Source organism: Macaca mulatta, chromosome X, assembly GCF_049350105.2.
Source record: "Macaca mulatta isolate MMU2019108-1 chromosome X, T2T-MMU8v2.0, whole genome shotgun sequence".
NCBI classification, from domain to species: Eukaryota; Metazoa; Chordata; class Mammalia; order Primates; family Cercopithecidae; genus Macaca; species Macaca mulatta.
In genome coordinates, this window is record NC_133426.1 from 6,516,800 (window position 1) to 6,537,995 (window position 21,196).

General features: G+C 39.4%; 1 protein-coding gene and 1 pseudogene across 1 annotated transcript in view; one reads left to right on the top strand and one right to left on the bottom strand.

Annotated features, from left to right (window-relative positions):
• The window catches only part of PUDP (pseudouridine 5'-phosphatase), a 174,869-nt gene that overhangs the window by 12,378 nt on the left and 141,295 nt on the right, over positions 1 to 21,196 (bottom strand). The gene's annotated exons all lie outside the window — the stretch shown is intronic.
• LOC100427408 (ubiquitin-ribosomal protein eS31 fusion protein) lies at positions 2,775 to 3,211 on the top strand (annotated as a pseudogene).

The following is a 21,196-nucleotide window of genomic DNA, read 5'->3' on the forward strand; positions in this document are numbered from 1 at the left end:
GAGGCGGCCCTGTATTTTAATAGAAATGTAATAAATTGTACCCCAAAGAAAGGACACCTTTGAAAGCATTCTAAAGGCTTAACTTGACCGCAAAGTAGAAAACTCAAGAAGTCGCCCAGGGCTCGGGTCTGACATGAACCTTTGTTTTTTGCTATTTCTGTCATTGTGTTTGACTCTGAATTTAGTGTCTGCTCTCTCCCCGGCTTCCAGCGAAACTCGCATCCTGGAGGGCCATCAGCCCCAGGCATCCATGCAATCCACTGCTCAGAAGTGATAAAAAGGAGCAAGTATGAAATATAGTTTTAGAGGTGTCAGAAGAAAATAAATTGGGTTCATGTTGTGTTTTCTTCTGCATCTGAATATCCCCAAAGCAGAATTTCATTGCCAGTCTCAGACCTGTTAAGTTGCTTCGTGAAAATTAAAAAAGTTTGCATGCAACCCTCCCTCCAGCTGCCAAGACCCCGTTTCATGTACCGTCCAGCCGAAATAAAATTAAAGGCTGAGAAGCCTGCTCCGGGGCAGTCACCTCTGATGTGAGAAACCTGAAAAACTGGAAATCACCAGCCAAGAGGAATTATACATGTGAGCCTCACATAGGTGGGATGTGATGGATGTGGACAGAGCAGCAGAAAGAAAGCCCAGGGAGCATATGCTAAAAAACCCGGGAAGAAAAATGCAAAATCCAGCAGTCTTAGAGGTGGCCTGAGGAAAGAGTTTAGGTTAGAAATATGTGTGCCATAAGAATAATGGGCATCTATATTCCTCCAAGAACATCAGGATAACCAAGGAGCATTAAATACCAAGTTAAGAAGGAAACACAATAAGGAAACCAGCTTAAGTTCAGGGAAATTAGAGACTCGGGGGTTCATTTTGCAGCAACTGCTGATTGTGTGAATGGAAATGAATTTCCTAACATCACTGAGCTTTAGTTGTCAAGGAGAGGCAGTAATACCTATCTTGCAGAGTTACTGGATTGTTATATATGTGACAGCAACTAAGACGGACTGCTTAATAGCATACATTGGATATCATGACCCATAGAAAATGTTCTAAATGGGGGTCGGCAAACTATGCTCATGGGCCAAATGTGGCCCACTGCTCATGTTTATAAATAAAGTTTTATTAAAACACAGTCATGCCCATTCATGACATACTATCCACGGTATTTTCCTGCTGCAGCTGCAGAATTGAGCCATTGAGACAGATACCATATGGCCCAAAAAGTGGAATATATTTACTACCTGGCTTTTACAGAAAATGTTGATCCCTGGTCTAGAACATCAGTTAATCACCAATCACTTGGGAATCGCAATAAGCTTCCATCTGTTGACCACCTGTTATGTCTGGTCATATGTAATTTCATTTAATCTTATAGGTATTACAATCTCCATTCTAATTTTGAGAAAACTGAGGTTCTCAGGTATTATTTTCCCAAAGTCATGCCATTGAAAACACCAACATTCTGATTTCAAAGTCAATTCTACACTGATTCTCAGTGGCATTTTTATGAAAAAGTAAGGATACAATGCAGTAAGAGGGGAAAAAAGTCCTAGGGCAATCTCGTGGGTCTGCATAGTATTCTTCCTTTTTCATCTGCCATCTGCAGTGGAACCACCACAAAAAGGCAGATTTTCAAAGACAAAACTGTGCACCTGATTTCTCGAAACCCAGCAAGGTCAGGCTCCTCCAGTCTCATCTCTTTTGGTGCTCCCACTCTTCCCTCGGCTGGCTGGCTTTCCTCAAGGTGCTCTAAGAGGCCAGGCTCTCTCCCATATTCCCAGCCCCTAAACATGCATATTCCCGGACCAAACCAACGATCAGGCTGCTTATTCTCGTGGCCCAATAATGAGATGGAGATGAACTGGTAGAGAAGAGAGTTTTCATTTCTGTAACCGGGTGTAGGGAGAAGGCCTAGAAATTATCACTAGACCTACTCAAAATTACAAACTTTTCCAGAGCTTATATGCCTTCTAAGCTATATGTCCATGTGTAAGTGTGCATTCATTTAAAGCTATAAGTGATTAACATCTTCTAATCCATAACTAAGGTCTGAGTCCTGGAGACCTTCCTCTGGAGCCTCAGTAAATTGACTTGATCTAAATGGGTCCAGGTGCTGGGGTAATTACCCTTATCTTGTTTTCTGCTAAAGCATAGAGGTTTGGGGAGTTTCTTCAGACCCCCAGTAAAACTTGTTTAATCCTAAAAAGGGTCCTGTTAAGATTTCCTTCGTAATCTTGTCATGCTTCGAGGTCCAGGAGAGAGGCCTGGGCAAAACTCTTGGTGGGCTTTTGTTATATTCCAGCCTTTGTATAAGGACTGGAATATCAGCTTTTAATATTTATCAGTTAGTGCTGAAACAGTTGTTACGGAGGCCTGCCTGTTCAGCTGTTAGTGAGGCCTGGCCTGTCATATGCATACCCAAGTATTCCCTAGTTAAGTCTTAGTTAACACTTCCAAAATATCTACTGGAATGTCACTTCTTCAAATGAACCATCTCTCCCCCAAGACTGAGTCAAATCCCCTTATAAGATACATATACATGCATATATATTTGTATGTATAAATGTATACATATTCATGTATCTGTATCCTTCACTGCACTTAGAACAGTTGTAAATTCACATTTATTTGTGTAATTATTTAACTAACCCTGAGGTAGGAACCCATCTAGTTTTGATAGTCCTTGTATTCCTAGCAAATATTACAGCACCTGCCTCAGAGTGGGAGTGTAATGAATATTTGTTGGATTTTTAAAAATGCACATCTTTGGAAAAATGGAGAAGACCATCATTCTCAACATTGAACCATTGGATACAATAGAAAATGTAAAGGCCAAGACCCAGGATAAGGAAGGAATTCCTCCTGACCAGCAAAGACTGATCTTTGCTGTCGAGCAACTGGAAGATGGACGTACTTTGTCTGATTACAACACTCAAGAAGAGTCCACTCTTCATCATGTGTTGAGATTTCATGGTGGTGCTAAGAAAATGAAGAAGTCTTACACCATAGCCAAAAAGAATATGCATTACAGAAAGAAGGTTAAGTTGGCTGTCCTGAAATACTCCAAGGTGCATGACAATGGCAAAATTAGTTGCCTTCATGGGAAGCGCCTTTTAGATGAATGTGGTGCAGGAGTTTTTATGGCCAGCCACTTTGACAGGCATTATTGCGGCAAATATTGTCTTACTGCTTCAACAAACCAGACGAGTAATTGTGTATGAGTTAATAAAAGACATGAACTAAGAAAATAAAAGTCATAGGTTGAAATAGAGATTGTTCAGCCAATTGACATAAGGTAGAGCACTGACAAAGAGAAGCTGCTCACCTTTAGTGGCGGTTGTGTTTGGAGATAGCAGAGAAGCCTCCTCACCTCCTCCAGGACTCAGAGAAGGTGGGAGAAGGAGGTCCTTGGTGTCTTAGTCCCTTCTCACCTCTTTGGCATTACTTCCTTCCCTCCCAACCTCACACCTTATAATCTACTAACTCCAAACCGACAGGAACTCTCCTCCCACGCACTACATTCACACACTGTAGGTTCACATGCCCTAGGTTTACATGTGCAGGTGTGCATACACACACACACACACACACACACACACACACACACACACAGGCTGTTATCTCCCAACTTCCTGAGAAATGCTTAGGCAGGAGTCTAAATCCTGAGCCCCTTCCAGGGGTTGCCTTGAGCAGTTGCTTACTCAACCCAAATGCCTCAGATACTGAGCTCTGGGCTTTCTGTGTGTACTGCTGTTTGCCATGTAAAATCCCTCCATTGAACACATCTGTCTACTTGCCCATCTATCCCAAAGGTCTAGAGGTACATCAAAATCAAGGGCCATGTCTTTTCTTATGATTCCCAGGGTAGCCTCTAATTAAGAAAAATTCACTTATTTGAACCAACTTCCCCAAAGAATAGAAAGTTCTAAAAATAAGAGGAATCAACAGAAAATTAAGTTCCAGTTTCCTCATTCACCTCTCCTGCCCAAATAGTACTCTTTTTGTCTGGACTCTTCTTCCTCTTTCCCCTTCTGACTGCCTCCAATGCCTCCAGCAGAACGAGAGAGAAGCTGTCCAGGCTGCAGAGAGGAGTGGTAGCAACTGGATCTTGCCTCAGAAGGTGGGGACAGGGTAGGCAGAGGGGGAATGCTCTCGCTGGAAATGTCAATGCCCCATGGGCAGGGAACTGCAGAGAGAGCTTCCTTTATCGAAGGCATGAAGTCAGAAAACTAGGAATTGGTACCTTCCAAAAAGAGGGAGAGCCAGCTGGTAGGAGAGAGGGTGTGTGAGGCGGTGCCAGGCTAGTGGACACTGCACATAAAGAATGTCAGAATATAAATGTTTATTTGTTACTGAGTCCTGGTTTTGGGTGACTCCAGATGGAAAACGCCTATTGGCAGGTGTTTTGTCTCTCTGCAAGGGGCACGAGGGTGCTGATAGTTGCTTCTGTCACTTGTTTCATTCCCACGGAAGCATGCTTGCACTTCCCAGGTTAGGCTTTCGGTCAGGTTTGGGCTTGTGGAATCGTTTCATATTTTTGACATTATGGTTTTGCAACACCTAGCTTGCCAGGATGCTTGCCCCCAAGCAAGTTCTTCTCTACCTGCCCCGCACAGATGAGGTTGTGTGCATTTTTACCATTACTCTCCAGCGGACCATTCAAATACAAACATACTATATATTTGTATCTCAATCACTTGCACTTGAGTCTGCTTTTAAGATTTGTTTTTCTTGCCCACTATGCAAGTAAATGCCTTGTTTGTGATCACCAAAGTCAAGTGTTTAGACAACCTGCTCAGGCCCATTATTTTCCCCATTTATTTGATGTCTTTTTTAAAAAAATTTTTTAAATATTGGGTATAGTGGCTCACACCTGAAACCCAGGACTTTGGGAGACTGAAACAAGAGGATTGCTTGAGCCCAGGAGTTCAAAACCAGCCTGGGCAACAGAGTGAGACCCTGTCTCTATAAACAATTTAAAAATTAGCTGGGCATGGTGGCATGGCAAGTGCCTATAGTTCCAGCTTCTTGGGAGGTTGAGGCAGGAGGATCACTTGAGTCCAGGAGGTCGAGGCTACTGTGAGCTATGATTGACCACTGCACTCCAGCCTGAGTGAGAGAGTAAGACCTTTTCTCAAAAAATTAAAAATAAAATAAAATAAAATAAAAAACCACTCAGATAACCTGCTAAGGCCCATTATTTTCCCCATTTATTTGATAACTTAAAGAGAATCATTTAGAATAGAAAAAAGTGACAAAAAAAGAAAAAAAAGAAAAAAGAAAAAAATTTTAAAGAAAAACAGGAAAAAAAAGGAAAATTTAAAAAGTGAGTGACAAAGTGAAAATATTTGTATTATCTTCTGAGAGGTGAGGAATTTGAGACTGTAATAAACATAAAGGACATCTATGTGTAAGAAAAGATTATATAATTAATTACCCAGATGCATGAGGTCTAAATGTTCCTGAGTTTGCCTAAATGTCATAGTTATGCTAATGACATGTATTCTATTTTATTTTTACTTAGAGGCAGAACTGAAGTTTGGGTGGCTGCCAACAAGTTGTTGAGCTTGAAAGCGATGCTATAAATTTCCAAGGACATGATTGCAGTTGCATCGGATGTACTTGTCTACTCAGCTGATGTTCAAGTTCAAAATAGAGCTATGTTCTGAACATGGGCAATGTTCTTAAAGGAGAATTTTCAGGGTGTCTTAATATCGTTTGACCTCAGGCAGAATGAGCCAAAGGCAGTGGGGTGTAGGAAGAACATGAGACTTGATCTCTGGGAAATGAGCTCTACCACTCAACAGTGTAAGACCTTGTTGTGATGGTTAATATTGAGTGTCAACTTGATTGAATTGAAAGATGCAAAGTACTGTTCCTGGGTGTGTCTGTGAGGGTGTTGCCAAAGGAGATTAACATTTGATTCAGTGAAGTGGGAGAGGCAGACCTACTACCCTTAATCTGGGTAGGCACCATCCAATCAGCTGCCAATGCAGCTAGGATAAAAGCAGGTAGAGGAACATGGAAAAACTAGACTGGGTGAGTCTTCTGGCCTCCATCTTTCTCCCATGCTGGATGTTTCCTGCTCTTGAATGTCAGACCCCAAGTTCTTCAGTTTTTGAACTCTTGGACCTATACCAGTGGTTTTTCAGGGGCTCTGGGGCATTCAGCCACAGACTGAAGACTGCACTATCATCAGCTTCCCTACTTTTGAGGTTTTGGGACTCAGACTGGCCTCCTTGCTCCTTCGCTTGCAGTCAGCCTATTGTGGGACCTCACCTTGTGATCATGTGAGTCAATACTCCTTAGTAAACTCCCTTTACATATACATCTATCCTATTAGTCCTATCCCTCTAGAGAACCCTGAGTAATACACCTGGGCATGTCCCTTAGCACTTTGGATGAATCCTTAGGTCCGTGAAATAAGGGAGCTGGAGTTGATGGTCTCTAGAATGATTTCTTTTCCCAAAGTTCCCTGGTATTATTACTTACAGAAAGATAAAATGTGAAATGTAACAAAAATAGGAAGCAAATTATAACCAAGGCTGAGCCTGTTCATTGCCACTGAGGTATCTCTGGGGTTTGTGAAAATATAGGAGAGGGTATTAAAGAAAGAGTGCCATGAAAAGTGAAACAGAGGAAGTCCAGAGTCCTCTCAGACTCTGGGAAAGTCACACACATTATGTGACACACATTTCTTTATATTCAGATAGAGGCAATCTGACACGGACTTCATACATGGATTTGATAACAGCCCATTTTCAAAATGGGGAAAAATAGCCACATAGAATTATATACAATGATGTTAACTGTACTAATAGTGTTAATCTCATAATACTGTTAAAAATAAATATGTTCAAATTTATGTTGCTACTTCCACTGTAAGGACTACTATATTTTTGTATCAAAGGAGCAGAGCATAACACCATTTCTCTTACTGAGTCGACTGGACTGAGCTCACCCCACATGTGCTAGAGGAATCAATATTCATGGAGTGGAATGTCCACTAGGGCATGTGGATCTAAGGGAGAATATTGAAAGCCAATACAAAATGACAATTAAGACAGAATAAATTGGAATATTAGATTTATTTTACATTTCAGAATTTTAACTGCCATTGAGTCCATTAGAAATAAACCTACAAAAATAATGTCTTCCTATTGATGAGCTTTGTCACAGATATCTCCTGTTTCCAGACCAAAGCAATGGAAAACAATGAAGAAAAGGAAAAAATTAGGCCAGGCACAGTGGCCCATGCCTATAAATTCAGTGCTTTGGGAGTCTGAGGTGGGAGGACCACTTGAGGTCAGGTGCTTGAAACTAGCCTGGGCAACATAGTGAGACCCTGTCTCTTCATAAAACAGAAAAAATAGCTGGGCAGAGTGGCATGCATCTGTAGTCCCAGCTACTTGGGAGGCTGAGGTGGGAGGATTGCTTAAACCCAGGTGTTGGAGGCTATATGATTGCATTACTGCATTCCAGCCTGGGTGATAAAGCAAGACCCTGTTCCAAAATAAAACAAAATAAAAGTCTGTCTTTGATGAGGTGAAGAACCATAGAAATACTAAAGCACAATCTATGAAGAAAGACTGACAAGCCAAATAAAAGTTGAACAGTCTGAAGGGGAGGTACTAAGAGAGGGAGAACACCTCTGATACGTTCTCTAGAATTGGTGGCAAAATCCCTAAGGCAAAACTTTGCTTGGGAAGACAAAGTGGGGATGCAAAGGAAGAATGCAGAAAAGAATGAGGGAAAGCAGGAATGATCATGGAAACTTTCAGACATAGTGAGATGTAGGCTACAAACATGGTGTGACAGAAGAGATATGACAAACAGCAGCTGCATGGCAAGGCTGGTTTACTGAGCAGACACAAAGTTACTTTTTTCACCCTGTCAAAAAAACATAATGGAGTTTCTTTTGAGGCAGAGAAACTCCTTCCTAACTGTGAGCAATGTCATGTCATAACATAGAGAACTGATGAGGGGAAAAGTGCTAAGAGATGACAAAATAATGGCATAGGGGATCCAAGGTATGTATAATTGGTACTCTCATAAAAAGAAGGGAAAATACTATAGGAAAAAAGTCAAAATATGGAAAAGAAGAAGATGTGACAAGGAATGACAGGAAGGGCACAAAACTGTGAAGGAATCTGAAATCTTTGCATAGGCTTATGAGAATGTAATGAGGAATCTCAGTTTCAAAGAGGCATGGCTTTTTTTCTTTCTTTTTTTTTTTTAAAGCTCAGGATAATAAAGAAGTCACTTATTTACACATGGAACAAGAACAGAGAATGGACATTCAATTCTCAAAACTGAAAACTTGACAGTACAATGGCAAATTATCCTAACGAATAAAAGAAGGCTGACATTTCAACAGAAATTATCATGACCACAAAGAAACCTTGTAAATGAACCTAGGTATCACAAGTACATGCACCAAATAGGAAAGGTAGAGTGCATAGTCAACCAGAAAATAGAAAGTCTTTGCAGAAAAGTGTAGAAAAAGTATCAGGAAGTCTTAATCCCAGAATGAGGTAAGGGATCTAAAAATATGAAAGGAAGTCGGGCATGGTGGCTCACATCTGTAATCTCAGCATTTTGGGAGGCCAAGACTGAAGATTGCTTGAGTCTAGGAGTTCGAGACCAGCCTGGGTAACATGGCAAAACCCCATCTCTACAAAATATACAAAAATTAGCCAATTGTGGTGGTGCATGCCTGTAGTTCCAGCTACCTGGGAGGCTGAGGTGGGAGGATCACTTGAGTCTGGGAGGTGGAGGTTGCAGTGAGCTGAGATCATGCCAGTGACTACAGCCTGGGTGACAGAGCAAGACTCTGTCTGAAAAACAATAAAAAATAAAAGAAAAAATATGAAAGGCATCAAAAGGGGCTTTGAGTTAATATTATAGCTAGAAGAACAAGGAGAAAAGGCTTCATCTTGGGTCTTATAGCATCAGCCAAATATGGGAGGTGCTCACAGGTCCTTCTCTGAAGATTATTCTCAAGCCCTTTCTTCCTGAGGGCCCAGAGAGTTAACAGTTCTTATTGGTTCTTTCTAGCTACCGCTGTCTTTTCCATCTTTTGATGTTCTCTTTTTTTCTTTCCCACAAAGCCAAGCTACTAACAGTCATTCGTGATTCCCAATACAATACTCTTGGGGAAAGGTATACTCTGCTGCTTAGTTATTTGAGGGCTTAGATGCTAATCCATATGGGCAAATAGGCTGTAATGAACTTGGGATATAAAACATTTTCCCCATCCAAAGGCATGTAACTACCTCTCCTCTGCCCTGGGGCACTTCACAGCTCCCCTTTTGCAGACATTTCTGTTTCTTTAGGTGAAAGCTGACACTGTTTTTAATTCTTTTGTGCAATACGGAGGGAGGAGCATGAGAAACAAAGAGTGGATTTCACTGAGTTTTTCCTCCCAAAAGGCCACTAATCAAAGGGTAGAACAATAGGTGGGAACTACTGTGCTCAGGTAACCGCTTGTCTGAGAAGTTGGGCATGTGTGGGAATCCTCCCAACTTCCAGCACATAGCTTGTCAGGTCCCCTGTGCACTACCAAGATCTCTTTGGGTCCTTGCTTCTAAAATTATGGAATGGCTGTGGTCTTTCCACAAGCTAACCAAATTCACTGGAATAAAAAAATAGTGTCAATTTCCATTTTTTCCTCATATATATATGTGTGTATATATATATACACATATATACACCTCATATATATATATGTGTATATATATATTTTTTGAGATGCAGTTTTGCTCTTGCTGCCCAGGCTGGAGTGAAGTGCCATGGGGTGATTTCGGCTCACTGCAACCTCTACCTCCTGGGTTGAAGTGATTCTCCTGCCTCAGCCTCCCAAGTAGGTGGGATTACAGGTACCCACCACCATACCCGGCTAATATTTTGTATTTTTAGTAGAGACAGGGTTTCACCTTGTTGGCCAGGCTGGTCTCAAACTCCTGACCTCAAGTGATCCACTTGCCTTAACCTCCCAAAGTGCTGGGATCACAGGCATGAGCCACTGCACCTGGCCTCTCCCATAATTCTTTTACTTAATGGTTTGACACCCTCTGCCTTTGCTGGTTTGGAAGTACTAACTGAAAAAAATAAATAAATAAACAAAATGCAACAATTATTAGCAGAAAATCCCACAATGGGATAAGTTTAATAACTTGTTTTGAAGGCAGGGCTGGGTTGTGTATTTGTTCATAACTATAATTCTATATGTTCTATAGAATACTTGTCATATATGCTAGCTTTGGCTAGTCAAATTAATCATAAAATGAAAATAGCTATCAATAATCACAGTCCTTCACAATATTAAGGTGCCCTATAGGGAGTACTGCAAATTCTAGGTGTTCCATTACCTACATAATGGTAAAAACCATTTACTAGTTCTTCTACAACAAGATAGAATATCTCCTGGACTTTTATTTTCCTGCTTCTTCTCTTTGAGAATAACCGGCAGAACCGGCAGAGAGGTGATTGTGAAGTTAAAACATAGAAGAACATTAAAATTCTAAAACTATGAAGAAGTTATAGGAGAACCAAGTTGTGAAAGAAATATTTTCCAGCCTGAATAAGCTGCTTCTTAAATTTGTGAAAAGCTTACAATTTTTCTGGACTTATCATTGATAATGTTGAGAAATCATTTATAAAATAGTACAGATTTCCATCCAGAAAACTGAAAATTAAAATGAACAAATTTTCTGATTTTTCAAAGATTAGAAGAACATGAATCGCACAAATGTGAGAGCAAGAAAGATGGGGTGTTGGGCAGTGTCAAATGCCTGCCACAGAGAAGTCAGGCAGAGGGAGTTGAGAGAGGACGCTGAGTTTGGGGATTAGAAGTTACATGAGATTGCTGAGAAAGCAATTTAGCTTTGAGAGAGCATGAGCTTAATATCATCCCTGAGGATACTTTGAAAATGGATTATTTTAAAGGATCATTGGTGAGTACTTAAATCAGAAAGTGGAGGTCACGTTGAGTCAGAATGGGCTCATTTTGAGTAAGTCATGCCAGACTAAACTCATTTCACCGGACTGGTAAGTACAAGAAATGTAGTAGACTAGAAGGATCGTATCTCCTTTGGAGCTAAAATAATTGACAAGATTTTTCCTCATAGTCTTGTGGACCTAGTGAGGATACAATTAAGATCAGCTTACAAGTATTGACACTGAGGATTAAGAGATGGATGTCCACCTGGAGGGGTGTTTCTCACGGTCCCTCTCTGGATGTCTCCTGTTGGTCATTTTAGCTAATGATTTGGATGAGTAAAAGGATGGCGTGGGAATCAGGGCTGCCAATTTGGGGAAGCTGGGATGACGAGATAATAATGCCTTGTATGACACAATTGAGACCAAAAGAAACCAGGAATGGGAAAGAGAAATGAAGAAACAAACTTCAAAGGAGACTTGCTGGGCTAGATCAATGGACTGAAACTAACAAGATGAAGACTGATAGCAGCAAAGTACTACTCTTGTTCAAATACACCAGCTACACAAGTACCGAGTAGGGGAGACAGGGATGAGGGGCTACACAATAAAAATAATAAGGGCAATTGACTGTCAGGGCAATATGAGACTTTAGTCTTTCTCTAGCTGAATAACAACAACAAAAAAACCCACAAAAAACAACCTCATATAACTTCCAACAACTGCAGTATAAATGTAGTGTTGAGCATAATGAAAGTAACCTCAGTTTGTACCTCACTTTGAGTGATGGTTTTCATTAGAATAATTGAGAGCACATGCTAATTACTAAAAAGCATTCTTTGATATTTATGCAAATTCACAATTAAGAATAAAATTTGATTAACCATGTAACTTTGGGGTTGGAAAAATGAATTTATTCAGTGTGAGTGGTATTATAGTCTCTGATGAACAGATCACCCACAGAGTTGTGGAGTTTTGTCCTCAGTGCCCAAGAGTATGTTTTCAGAGAAATATAACTACTATGGCAAAGAACCAAAATGCAGACAGATGAGTAAGTAGGAGAAAGGGAGAGGAGGGAAAAGAGGCTGGGAACTGGTGGGCAAAGGGTGGGGAATGAGTATCAAAGAGCAAGCATAGAGGGACAGGCTCTGTATTTGAACTTTTTTTGATGATCCATATACCTGGGTGGCTTTTCTCTGTGTCTGTGTCCAGATTTCTGGGTACAGGGAGTGATAAGCGCCATGCAATCACCATAGTACCTGATCTCAGGTAACCTCCCTCATCATATACTGTGCTTTGTAACATTTCACACAACAATAACTAAACCACCATGCAAGTACTTCTCTTTCCCTTCTAAACACTAAGGTAAGTCCATGGGAGCAGGATGACTGTGTTGGTCACTTTCATCACTGTCTTTAACGCCACTTATATAGCCATATGTAAGCATATATGAAACACTATTTAAAAAGTTTGAATTTTTGAACATCACTCAGCAATTTAATAGGTTCCCTACATGGTGGAAATTCAAAAATAGGAAATATAAGAAGAAAAACATCTCAAGTTAGTATCACAACATTGCAGCCTGAAAAGAAAAAAATGCATTCTTTCACTACAATGCAGTACATAAAAAAGTAATGAAAATTGACCACTTATTAGTTCATAAAGCAGGTTTTCAATAAATTTCATCAGGTTGGTGTATAGATGTCACATTTTTTCCCATATGTACTAGGTTAGAAATCAAGAATGCAGAGATGACTAGAAAACCCTCATATAGAAATTTTAAAACACACATTTTAAAAATGCAAGGGTCTGCACTACAAATAGGGTGCAGTATATACTGCTCGGATGATGGGTACACCAAAATCTCACCAAGCACCACTAAAGAACTTACTTGTGTAACCAAACACCACCTATGAAAATAATAATAAAAAAAAACCTAATACTAATTTAAAAATTTTTAAAAAACCCTCAACGGTCAAAAGAGAAATTGTAATGGAAACTGAAAATATGTGTAAAAAATGATAGCATTAAATATTTTCTTAAAAAGAGAATACCATTAGGGCAGTACCTAGTGGGAAATTTAAAGCCTTAAATGTAGAGATTAAAAGTGAAAACAGGGCAGGAATGAAGATACTGTATATCCACCAAAGGGAGCTCGGGAAGAACAACGGATTAAACCTCTGTAAAGTAGAAAGAACAAAGTACTAAGACAAAAAAGCCTCTAGCAAGACTGACTAGAAGCAAGATAAAGAAAAAGAGAGGGGTGGCTCACGCCTGTAGTCCCAGCACTTTGGGAGGCCGAGACAGGTGGATCACGAGGTCAGGAGATCGAGACCATCCTGGCTAACACGGTGAAACCCTGTCTCTACTAAAAATACAAAAAATTAGCCAGGTGCAGTGGCGGGCGCCTGTAGTCTCAGTTACTTGGGAGGCTGAGGCAGGAGAATGGCGTGAACCAGGGAGTTGGAGCTTGCAGTGAGCCGAGATCCGGCCACTGCACTCCAGTCTGGATGACAGAGCGAGACTCCGTCTCAAAAAAGAAAAAAAGAAAAAGAAAAAGAAAAAGAGAGCGAGAGCAAGAGAGAGGAAGAGAGAGAGAGAGAGAGAAACAACCACACACTACTGGAATTTGTAAAACCCATAAATGTAAGTACTATAGAGATAAAAATGATAGCCTTGACAGCTCTACACCAACAAACTTGAAAACTTAAATGTTCAAAATCCTAGAAAACTACAACTGACTCAAGAAGAAACAGATAAACTAAAAAACAAACAAAAAACAAACAAACCAACATAAACTGAGTCAGTGGTTTAAAAATCTTTCCACCAAAGAAAAATCTAGGCCCAGTTGGTTTTATATGTTAATTTTCACAAACAATCCATAAATAATACCAAACTAATGTAACTCCTCCAAGGAGTGAAAAAATAAGACATTTACCCCAATTCATTTTATGAGACTAGTTAACTTTAGTAATCAAATCATCCAAGGAAAGACATATTTATTAAATATAGGAACAAATATAAATGGAAATGAATAAATTTATATAATACAAATAAAAAATATATAAATAGAAACAAATATAAATAAAATACAAAAAAAATTAGAAAGACCAATTCATTAATCACCACAGAAAAACCTATAATGATCATTTTAACAGATGAAGAAAAAGCATTTGATACGTTCACTATCTATTTCTGATTTTTTTTACAGATTCTTAGCAATTAGGAATAGAAAGTAACTCCCTTACTCTGATAAATAATATCTAGTTTAAGAAACATAAGTGAAACATCATATTTAATTGTGAAAAGGTAAAAGTTTTCCTGTTTAACATCAAGTTAGTAAGGTTATATTATATTACATATAATATTAAATAATTATATCAAGCTTCATCTTGGGGAAAAGTGTAGCTCAATAAAATAAGAAAACAATAAAATATATAAATATTACACAGAAAAAAGCTGTTATCATTGGATGCTTATTCATTGCCTACCTAAAAGAACCCTCAAATCTCAAAGAATAGATACATTATTAGAATTAATGAGGGTTTTTGATGATTGCTGGATACAACATAAATATTCATGTCACTTGTATATCTTAATACTGGCAAAAAATAGAACATATATTTTTAGAAGATAGCTTTCATGAAAGCCACAAAAATATAAAGAATTAGTACTGAATAGAATAAAATTGGTTCAAAAACACTTTATTGAAAAATTATAGAAATACTGAAAAATAACAAAGTAAAAATAAATGACAAGTTATAGCATAATCTTGAATAGGAAGGCACAACATTTTCAAGAAGTCACTACTCCTCTGTTCAATCTGTAGATAGATTTAATGCAGTTTCAGTCAAATGCCAACAATATTTTTAGGGAAAATTTGATTCTAAAATGTATATGTAAGAACAAAGAGCCATAAATAACCAAGATGCTTCTGAGAAAAAGAAGAGGTTGGAAAAACTTACTCTATTCAGAATTAATATAAAATTTTGGTGGTTAAACCCATGTAGAATTAGGACTGGAACAGACACACTAGACAATTCAAAAGATAAAGAGCCATTTGGGGCATGAACAGATGCATTGATCAATGAAAAGAATCGAGATCAGAGAAACAGACTTAAGTCCCTTGAATTTTCATGTATAACAAACGGAAAGAGATTTTCTGATGTGTGGGCAAATATGAAATAAACGGTACTAGGACAACTGGTTATTTATACATACAAAAAAAAGGAGAGCTGAAACTACACCTCACACTCCACACAAAAATCAAATCCAGATGGTTGAAAAATTTAAATGCCAAAGTCAAAGTTATAACACTTCACAAGACAATTTAGAGGACAATCTCATGTCCCATGGATAGGAAAGCATTTCTTAAACCAAATAAAATAATAGTCAATAGCCATAAATAAACAGAGACACAAACTTGACTATATTCAACAAATTTCAGTTTGTCAAAAAATTCCATAAAGAGAAAAAATTAAGTCATAAATAAAAGATGACATTTGCAACATGTAACTCACCATGGCTCAGTCTCTAGACAACATTTAAAACATCTATAAATCAACATAAAAAAGATAAACCACCCAACAGAAAAAAATAAAGAAAATACCTGAATGAAGGCTTTGTAAAAGTCACAAAATCATATGGAAAGATGTTCAATCTCACTAATAAAAATAATCAGGAAAATGAGACCTAGATATCGTTTTATATTCATCAGACTGGCAGAAACTTAAATATCTAGAAATATCAGCTGAGGTGCCCATATCAGCTACCAAGGTAAGTGTGGGGGCAAAATTGCATATGGTGGGTTTTCAACGGGAAATGCTGACAATATACTAGAGGACTCTAAAACTGGCTTCAAGACTGGCAAATGATTTCACCGACTTTGAGAATATCAAAACTAGATCAAATTTGATACTGGTGAGGAGGTTTCTTTGGAGGAATCTGTTGCCATGCTGTGGGTAACCCAACCTTTTGGAGGGGAGAATGGGTTATTACTGGTCCCTTGCCTAATGGGTGAGCTTCAAGGAGATCCTGACAATGCTTTGAAATGATCCTTGCAGTTGGAAGACATGCAGAAGGGGTGTCTGACCTATTTCTGGGAAAGTTAAATTGGATTGTGGACTAGGTTCTGAGTCACCTGGGGAGTCTAGTGTGCAGAAGAGAGGCAGCACCAGGAGGGGCTGCATAATGGGATCAATCCACATTTCCTAAATGAGGTGGAGCCCACCAGAGGGAAGCTGGAGTGTAATTCCTTTGTGGTCCTGGACATTCTGGGAACAGGACAGAATTATAGGCACCCAGTGGAATACAGACACTCTCCCTCATCCCCTATGAAGGGGCTCAGCTGAAAACCACCAAGCAGCCCTGGAAAGCACTGAGAAAAAGGAGGCAACCTCTGCGCTCTGCAGGCTACCTAGGGACACAAAGGGACCTGTCTGCCCACATATTCAGGTAGGGAGGACTGAACTGAAACTGAAAATACGCAGAAGACATAACGTCAAGCCAGTTTTGAAGTATTGGCTATTATATGGGACTGGATATTCCAATTCCTGAGACAAAACAGTTTTATGACCAAAAGTGGCTGGAGGATATTTTGTTTTTTTGAGTGTGACGATCTCTCCAAATGTTTGAAAAGGGTGGTCGGAGAGGATAATAAAGTCGTATGCTTGGTCAACATTCTCACTCTATATTGTTTCATAGAGGGTAAAACTATAAAGAAAAGCCAGAGAATGATACCAAAAAAATTGGGGAGATCATTTATGGTGGGCAGAAGAGTGACTAGGATGGAATTCAGGAGGCGGCACACAGGAGCTGTGGATGTGCTGACGACATTGTGCTGACGACATTCTGTGGCCCAAGGTGTTGGGTGCTGTGGCCAATGTATTGTGAGTCCTGATTCCCTGATTATTTCTGCAAGTATTCAATAGTTAGTATAAAACAACACTTAAAGGGAAACCATAAAAAGCTAGAAGACAATATGTGTGCCTATTTGACCAAGAAATCCTTTTAATTTCCCCCCCCCCATTCTCACGTCCCTTGATCTAAAATATACTTTTTATGCCATTAGCAGTCCAGGTTCCTGCTGCTTTTAGACTATTGAAAAAGAAAAGGAAGGAATTTTTTTCTCTTCATGCCATTCTTTCATATGTCTCTGCCCCAGGCAATGAGCACATACCGGCTGAGGTTTTTGAAAGGGGGATACTGTTGTGGTTGGGGAAGAGAGTATTTATGGGGAGGCTGAAAACTTCAGTAAAATTTCAAAAATATCCACAATTTTGATAGTGATGACCTCCAGATGGGCAAATTACTAGTGACTTTTTTAAAATGATGTCCTATTGGTTCCATGGTTTTATTTTTATTTTTTGAGATAGGGTCTCGCTCTGTTGCCTAGGCTGGAGTGCAGTGGCACAGCCTCAGCTGTCTGCAACCTGTGCCTCCCAGGCTCAAGTGGTCCTCCCACCTCGCCCTCTTGAGTAGCTGGGACTACATGCACACACCACCACACACGCTTAATTTTTGTATTTTTGTAGAGATGGGATTTTACCATGTTTTTGAGGCTGGTTTTGAACTCCTGGACTCAAGTGATCCACCTGCCTTGGCTTCCCAAAGTGCTGGGATTAAAGGTGTGAGCCATGGCTCCTGCCAGTTTCATGCTTTTTATAAAAAGAATGAACTCCTTATGTAATAATAAATAAATAAACAGAAATCATTTGCTTTGGATGTAGAAAATGCAGATTTAGATTGTCCAGAGTCAGGAGCTAAGCCTCATATATTTTTGTTTTAGCTCAGTGTAGAGTGCATTGAAGGTGTCCTAAAAATAATTCTATATAGTAAGCCAACTTAAAACCCCGCTCACAGCCAGGTCTGCCAAGTATGAGCCAGGTAAAATTACTGAAAAGGGTGGTTCTGACTTACTCCTTAACAATAACGTGGCTTACAAACAAAGACTGATATAAAATAGTTGATCCAACTCAAACACTTTGCTCATTTCCCAAAATTTACTACACAAACATATACAACTTACCACAATATAAAGATCATAATGGAAGGTTTGCCTTTTATTCCTTTAAATGACCATGTGTTTAGATCTGATGTACTGACAGCGATAATTCTCCATTAAGGAGAAATCTAATAAAATTTGAAAAATAGTGATTTTGTATTTAGATGATACTCAGATCTTCTGCTACATATATGGAAAATGGAATTATTGCTAGAAGCATTGTTTAAAAATTAGGGTATCAAGGCGTATTAGGAAGTCAGGACGTTCTTTCTTTAGGAAGCAGCTTATCTGGATTCATTCAAAGAGCTTTAGGCCAGTTTGAGGTCTTTCTGCAAAATGTAAATTGCTATATGAGAAACCATATGTAGTCCAATGATGAAAGAATGCAAAGCCTTAGAAGCACAGGAGGCCATTAAAGCATCTTCCCTAAAGTTCTGACAAAAAGGAAAATAACTATCAAATTATTCAACGCGAATGCTTATTATGTATGTATAAGTCAGTCGGCAGATGAAAAGAGGAGGGAAATATGACTTCGACCCGTAGGGAACTCACAGTCTTATGGGGGCCACTAGGGGTGGTGGTGTGACCTGCCTGGAGCAGCGCTAAGTATGGACTTGTGAGTCAAGGGCTATCAGAACCTAAGTAAACTGATGGCTGTTCAGAGAAGGTAGAGTTCCATTCAACAGTTTGCAAGAAGGACTATTTCATGGAGGAGGTCACATTGAACTAGACCTTTAAAAGTTGGTAGAGTTTAAAAGCAAGTATATGGAAGGAGGAAGAGTGAAAGTGAGCAGAGGTACAGGAGTGAGGCAAGGGTGAGCAGTTTTAATTTTTTAATGGTGGTATTATAAAATACACACCAAAATTTTTCATCTTCTTCTTATTATTATTATTACTATTATTTTGAAGACAGGGTCTGGCTCTGTTGCCCAGGCTGGAGTGCAGTAGCTCAATCATGGCTCACTGTAGCCTTCACCTCCTGGGCTCAAGCAATCCTCACACCTCAGCCTCCTGAGTAGCTGGGACCACAAGCATATACTACCACGCCCAGCTAATTTTTATAGTTTTGGGAGTGACAAGATCTTCCTATGTTGCCCAGGCTGGTCTCAAACTCCTGGACTCAATTGATCCTCCTGCCTTAGCCCCAAAGTGCTGGGACTACAGGCATGAGCCACTGCACCTGACCCCATCTTAAAAATTTTTAAGTGCACAGTTCAGAAGTACATTTGCGTTGTACAACCATCAGAACCACCCATTTTCAGAGACTATTTTTCATCTTGTAACAGGGAAAATCCATATCCATGAAATACTAACTTCTCATTCTTCCTCCTCCCCACCCTGGTAAACACTATTTCACTGTCTCTATGACTTTGACTACTTTAGGGACTTACATAAATGAGATCATACAGTGTGTATCTTTTTGTGACTGGCTTATTTCACTTAGCACAATGTCCTCAAGGTTCATCTATGTTGTAAAATATGTGAGAATTTCTTTCCTTTTGAAGGCTGAATAATATTTCATTGTATGGATAGGCCACATTTTGTTTATCCATTCGTCTATCCATGGACACTTGGGTTGCCTTCACCTTTTGGCTATTGTGAATAATGCTGTCATACACATTGAGGAACCAATATCTGTTTGGGTTTCTGTTTTCACTTATTCCGGGTTTATACCCAGGAGTGGAATGGCCAAGTCATACAGAACCTCTAGTTTTAGTTTTCTGAGGAACCACCATAATGTTTTTCATAGTGACTGCACCATTTTAATTCTTATGAATAGTGCACAAGGGTTCCAATTTTTCCACAGTCTCATCAACACTTATTTTCTGGGGTTTTTGCTTTGTTTTTGATAGTAGCCATTTAAATTAGCATAAGATATAATTTCATTGTGGTTTAGATTTTCATTTCCTTAATGATTAGTGATATTGAGCAATATTTTATATGCATGCTGGCCATTTGTATATCTTCTTTGGAGAAATGTTTATTCAGGTCTTTTGCCTATTTTTTTAAATTGGGTTGATTTTTTTTTTTTTTTTTTTTTTTTTTTTTTTTTTGCTGTTGTTTAGGTAGAGAAGGCAATCTTTGAATACCAGTGATGTTTCACTAATGCTGGGCCATAGATTTCACAAGAAGTTGTATCAGGTATTAGAATGTGAGTTTGGTTTCAATCATGGATGAGTTTGAATGCCTTTTCCAAAATTCAGTGTGCATTTCATCAGAAGCCACAAAGGGTCCAGGAGCAAGAACGTGGTCTGACTGCTCTCTGCTAAATAATTTCAGCCTGATGACAGTGAGCAGGCTATACATGAGTCTAACACGAGAACAGGTGGAAAGGGAGACTTTCCACTGGAAAAAGGTGATTCTAACATACAGAATCACCTTCAAGGAGCAAGTAAGCAGAAAAATAGACAATGGCACAGTGGCCAGGCGAGAAGACAGTAGGTCCAGAATCTGAGGTTCAAATCCTGGCTCTGTGAGATAACAACATGCCTTGGTTTCCCCATGCTACTGAAACGCCAGGGGTTTGGTCTAGGTCCCATTGCTCACTGCACAGAAAGCCAACAACTGAGACAATGAGCATTGCCAGGGAAGAAGGCTTTATTTGGGTGCTGCAGCCAAGGAGATGGGAGATCAGTCTTAAATTCATCTCTCCAACCGACTAAAATTGGAGGGTTTATATAGCTGGGAAGGGAGGTAACTACCTGCAAGGAAAACTGCAGTTAGGGAGGGGTGAGGAAGCAATCATGATAAATGAGGAGTCTGGTGTCTCATTGTCTGATGGTGATGTAGTGAGTTTCAGTCTCTTGCCTGAAAGTCTGTTTCCTAACTCAGATGACTGACAAATGTTAAGTTTCAAGTTTTAAGACCAGATGGGTCAATTTTTATGTTTATTCAAAACCCTGTAAATATCAGTTCTATGTGGAACTTCAGCCGGTTTCCCCCCAGTTACCACAGTTAGGGTTAAATGATGCAATATAAGTAAAACACCAGCAATGTCTGACACACACACAGAGTGCATGACACAAGTAGTGTGTTGGGATGATATAACTCAGTGAACTTCCTTTGTTTACTCAGTTATATTGAGCGATGAGGCATCTCTGAAGATGCCACTTTGCTACCTCTCTCCTGATAATTTCACCAGATCCAGCCATATGAGCACTGCAAGTGGGGGCTTAGCTTAAATCGTTCCTCATGTTTCTCTTGCAGGCAAATCATTTGGCACCAAAACAGGCACAGAAGTCCAAATCCTGCTGC